Raw genomic sequence first — 6,000 nt, forward strand, 5'->3', positions numbered from 1 at the left:
AGGATCCCTGTTTGCTGAAATGTGCGTTACATCTCTGCCAAGAGTCCTTGAGATAGTTTCCTGCCATAATAGCATGTGTGAAAAAGAAGAACATGAGCCGCTCATTTTGAAAATCACGTTAACACCAGAGTGGAACTGGAAAATGTCTGTTTTGAAAAATAAATCCAAGACTTATCTTATGAGCAAATCAAAGGGATGTTTTGAACATTATGTTGGCAATTATTGTCTGCAGACTGTGGTGCTATCCAGCTATTCAACATGCTTTTTTTTTTGAACAGCCAGACACTCTGTATTCCACTTTTTTTTGTCTGGGCTTAGCTTTTAATGTAACTGCAATCAACCACAACAAGATTTTTGAGGCCCAGCGTTCATCCCTCAGAAATCCCACCAAACGTGAGTAGTATTGGAATTCCGGAGCACCATGCCAACCGTGAAGCCTCCCTGCCTCTCACAAGCACTGCACGGAGGGGCAATTTTCCTCCGGCTGAACTTCCCAAAGCTGCCTCACCTGGAACCAATCTGTAACACAATCGAAGGGTCCTGACTTGAAAGCCCATTCCTTCCCTTTGATAGTCTCTTCTTGGTAGCCTGCTGGAAACAGGCCTTTTGTAATCTGCAGATACAAAAGAGCCAGGGATTGAGATGAGTATCCACCCATCAAAGTGTATTATGCAAATAATCGAGTAACAAAGCTCAGATACTCTGTTTTTTCTGTCTTTTTTTCTAGGATGAAGGGGAAATTGCGCTGGCATTTGGAAATTTTAAGCATTGTTGTCATCCGCCCTTTTCCTCTGGATCACATTTTGTTCGTTTTTCCTTGTACTTTAGATGTAACAGCCTCTGAGATAATGAGACACAGTGTGGATGTATGTCAGTGCTTCTCTTTGCCTACCTTTTAGCGACAGGTGTGAGTCAAACACCAGTGATCTCACAGCTCATCCAATAGGCAAAGAGAGCAATTAAACTTTAATAGCTGTCCATTTAGGGCTCCTGGGAAATTCTGTCTTGAGTCAACATGCCAAACCTTATTTCCTTCCTTTACTTTCTACTCTGTGAGCAAAAGCTCCCACCTAGCAAAGCTAACTCATAGGCCTTTCTCACTGATGTAGTTTATAACTACAATGTAGGTAGTGTAGTGTCCTGTAGTAGTCTAAGAAAAAAACAAGTATGCGAAATTACAATGATAAAATAAAAAAAGGTGGAACCAAGTCATTGTTTTGTAAGTCCGAAGTCAACACATTCTCCCCCGTCACATACCGACGTTTGGTCATGGACTTTCCACGTCCAGATACGATGTGAAAGGTACATTCGACACGTGGTTGTTGACGTACTGGGATGCCGTTATGCCTGGCCATGTATCATGCCTACGTTAAAGGATGGCTTTTTTGACAGTGTCTGACACCGCAAGTCACTGCCCAAATGCCAGATTGCCATGACTTCAGAGTGAGATGGGGTTACCCAAGTAAGTCTCAAGTCTTTGATTTAAATCACAAGTCAAGTCCTGAAAAAAGATTGACAACTTCCAAGTCTTAAACTTTGAGTTTCAATTCCTTAAGTCATAATGTGATTATTTTTTGGTCAATTGTACCACCATTTTAACAACAGAGTATTAATATCAAATTTACGAAAATCATGGATACTTTCAAAAAGTTGTCAAAAAGTAATTGTTAAAGCAAGCTTGTTCAAAAAAACTGGTGTTTAGGTGTGTTTAGCTAACATTAGCTAACATTAGCAAAGCATTAACTAACCATGTTAAAATTAGCCTCAGGGCGCCCAGTAGCTCACCTGGTACAGTAAGTGCCCCATTTACTTTACTGTCTTTGCTGCAGTGGCCATGGATTCGGTTCCAACCCACGGCCCTTTGGTTCATGTAATTCTGTCTGTCTACCCCTTTCACTGTCCTACCAAATAAAGCCCAAAAAATAATCGTAAACAAAAATTAGCCTCAAGTTAGCGCTCTTTGTGCAACTTTAAATGTCGTACGAAGTTGATCGAAGTTGTTGCATCTCCGTTTGTAATTTTCGACCTGCACCTTTTTTATACTGCAATTTGCATTTTTGTTGACGACCGCATAGTGAATGTACAAAAACTTTTCTTTGGTATAATAATTTTCCAACTGGCACTCAGTAATGTAATGTTAGTTCTTCTTGCTTCTCTTGTGCAGCTTAAATGCTGTTGGATTGGTTCAAACAACTGGGTCTTGGGAATTAAGAGTCGACTTGTTGGGAATGAACAGCGTTTCTGATTCAGGAAATGAATTGATTCATGGCACACTTTGGGTTTAAAGTATTTCTAAGTCAAAAGGCTCAAGTCCATTTGAAGCCAGGAGTCATTGGTGTCAAAGACCAAGTCAAGTTGCAAGTCTTTTTTGATTTTGTCGAGTCTAAAGTAATTGGATTTGTGACTTGAGTCCAAGTCATATGACTGGATTCCACACCTCTAGTATTAGACATTACAAACTTCAAACTAACTCTTTAATACAAGTAAGACCCATCAGAGTCAGAAATACTTTCTCAGACATACAAAGAAAGAAAAGCTTATTTTTGTGCACAATCCTTTGAATAGGTTATTTAGTTGCTAAAACATGTGATTTCAATTGAGGTGATTAGCTGAAATTGAATCAGCAGCAGAGGAGCAGAGTGTATGGACGTAAAGCATGAAATGAAAAGGACGTTTGTTCAGGGAGCCCTCCATCTACACAGTCACCGTCCGTAACTCTGACAGTAAGTCACAAGCTGATGCCGACACTCGGCCAACAGTCTGCCCTTTGCTGCTCTGCCCAAAGTGAAGTCCAGCCAAACGAAATCCTTTGTTCATTCTACATAATCAACTTATCCTCGTCTGCCTTTCATGTTCTGTATTCTCACATGCAAAGCTTGTTTTATTCAGTACATCTGTCATTTTGTTTCATATCCAAACATCTTAGACATAAAAATATTTTGGACATTAGGCTGAATTTTTTTATCAAAGTTCTGTTTTGTATCATGCGATGGTGCCATCTTACTGTATCTAAATGTAATGTTAATTTGTAATGCTAAGGAGATAAAAGCCACATTGTTGAAAAGGAACACCAGTGTGTTTCTATGGACACTTGCAACCCATTATGTTCATGTTTTGGAGTATCCTGGTATTTTTTCTGATTGTAGGCATCATATCATGGTTTTAGACACCTGGATAAGGTCTAGTCCCAGTTTTGAGAAATGTGAATATGAAGTAGCTACTCCAATAAAAACCAGGATACTGTGGCATGCAAACAACCAGTCCAGATTTGTCCCATTCTCTGCCAGCGTTTGCATGCATTATTATCTTGAGCTTTGTTGTCACACTGGAATTATGAGGTTCTATCTGACATTTTTGTCAAAATTGAGTTAATCATATATTCTTATTCTGTAACAACTTATTAACATTATGTTGGCTGTGGCACAAACCTGACAGTTTGTAAATTTGTAACGCTGTCAGAATGTACCGTTCAGTTATCCAGAGCACCGCAATCTCAGAATGGCAGGGCGCTCTTTCGGCACTCTGTCTGGGGAGACGGAGCAGCAGAGCGCTGAGCGCATTTAACCATAGTTGTCCTTGTTTTTGTTGACAGGAAGTGGTGGCTGGTATGTGTTCAAATTTAAGTTTTGAGCCATTCTGGCTCCCAATAACACAACAAGATTTTAAGACTGCCTACAGCCCTGTGGTGGCGAGTCGTGTTTTGTGTTTTGTCCGGCTAACAAACTGACATCATTATGACGTTCGCCCTAAAAGGGTCTATTTAGAAAACAAAAAGGCTCTATCTCCAAATTCAAACTCTAACTTGGTTCTAAAAGGTCGTATCTGTGAGCCAATTTGAGAAAGCACACAAGACAACCAATCAAGTTCCACTTCTTTGTTATGTGCCAGTGCTGATATAAATCAAAGCCCTATCCTCCTGTCTCCGATAGTGAGCTAGCCATGTGCTCTGCAATGTGGACCAGCCATGTCTTGAAGGAGCGAGATAACAGAGCTACTCATTCAGCAATTATTACTAGTAATGCCGTCCTGGCAATGTTGAAACTGTCCAACGTTGCTGCGGAAACATCATGGCCATGGCCGGTCTCCCCCAGTTAGCCCCACTTAGTAAGTGGCTTCATTTTAAGCAGCAAACCCCCTTTAGCATTATAGCATTACTGTTATCCCTTTTAGCACCGTTAGCAGTGCAGCACAGCTAGTGGTGTCAACATTAACAAAAAAGATAAAGGGGTTTTGCGGCTCAAGATTAGCTGCTTACTCACTGGGTAGACCTGGGGGGAGACTAGGGGTGGCCATGATGTTTCCGCAGCTATGTCATCCTGCTACCGGGGACGATGTTGACAGCGGTATTAAGCACCGCCGCTCGTTAGCTTTCACCTAGTCCGGCTGTTGCACAGTGCAGAACATCCAAGGATAACGTTAACTAACCAGTGAAGACTATTAGTGAGGAGGTCAGCCTGTCAGGTTAGCCAGTTTTGTGAGATATTTTGTTAAAACACATATGATCCAGTATGCATGCACTCCATATGTTACACAGCTAGCATGCTACCAATGTTAGCTGGTCAAAAAAGACATCAAACGTTTTACTCTGAAAAAATCAATACATAGAGATGTATTACAGTTATCAGTATGTCAGCTAATTTGTTTTTACTTCTTGCAGCACAGCATGGAGCATACAGTCTGTCCAAAATCTGCCACAAAAGTCCAATTTTGTCAGTGTAATCAAGGCAAATTCCTTTCCGAAAAAAATGGAAGTGGAGTTTCACAAAGACAGAGTTTATGGAGGTTCTCTTATGGAATGGATGGACTTCCATTTACTCACATACATACAAAAAGCTGTGTGGAAATGAGGCGTAAATGCAGTCCTACAGAGTGGGCAAACATAAAAGCCATGTGTAAACTTAGTAAGGAACCATCAGCTGAACAATGTAAACTCTAAAAGGCCCAAGCTACACTGGAGTTGAACCCTTGGACTTTTTCATTGGGAGGCAACTGTGCAAACCACTAAGCTACTGCCAACCAAAGAAAAATACCCTTGAGAAAGTTTCTCATAATGAGCGTCAGTGCTGTTAGATGTCTAGAAAATCCTTAAAATGTACGTCTCAACATAACCAGAAACTATTTTGGGGAAAATCTTAGAGTAGAGGACAAACATTCTCATCTAGTGACATTTGCTCTCTCTGAATTGCAATGGCACATTGTCCTAAGTGAACACTTTGCATTGCCCTGCACACAGTTGCACTGGTGACACATATTTATTTTATCTTTTTAAAAATATATTTACTATTTTTTAACTGTTTTGATCCCAAACTGTTTCCTTTTCACACTCTCTTAGTAGAGTCTTTAGGAGCACACCACATGGCATTTACTTGTGTATGGGACAAATAAACATTGAGTTGCTGTGTAGTTTTAGTTTACATCACTGCCACCAGGCATTCAGCACTGTTTTCTATACTCCAACACTAGGCATATGCAGGGCTTTGATCACCATATGCTGTCTGTACCCATTGTTCTTTATGTCACTGTTGTAAAAGCACAAACATCTGAGCCCCTTGCTTTGTCATTTTTACATTAGTACAATGATAACACGCCACCTGTTTGTAAGTCATTAAGTTTTTTTAACGACAATGGGCCTCATTCACAAACAGTGCGTACGCACAAATCTGTGCTTAAACTGTGCGTACAATCGTTTGACGCACAAATCCGGGATTCATCAATATTTTCTTACCCGAATTTGTTCTTACTCTGCGAACAAATTTAGAACTGCCTCAGCCCATGCGTACACACAAATGAGGAAGGCCGAACTGACTTAGAAAATGCAAACACATACCTTTTAAGTACATGCAGAGCCTATAAAACCACATTCATTAAAAAGAGATTTAATTAACATTTTTTAAAATCATTAATTTACTAATATATTGGCCAAATGTATTAAATAACCATGAAATTGATACACTTTAACCCTCATCATTGTGACAATTAAAATATTCAACGATAACAACA

The sequence above is a fragment of the Epinephelus moara genome, chromosome 1 (genome assembly GCF_006386435.1).
Source record: "Epinephelus moara isolate mb chromosome 1, YSFRI_EMoa_1.0, whole genome shotgun sequence".
Classification (NCBI taxonomy): domain Eukaryota; kingdom Metazoa; phylum Chordata; class Actinopteri; order Perciformes; family Serranidae; genus Epinephelus; species Epinephelus moara.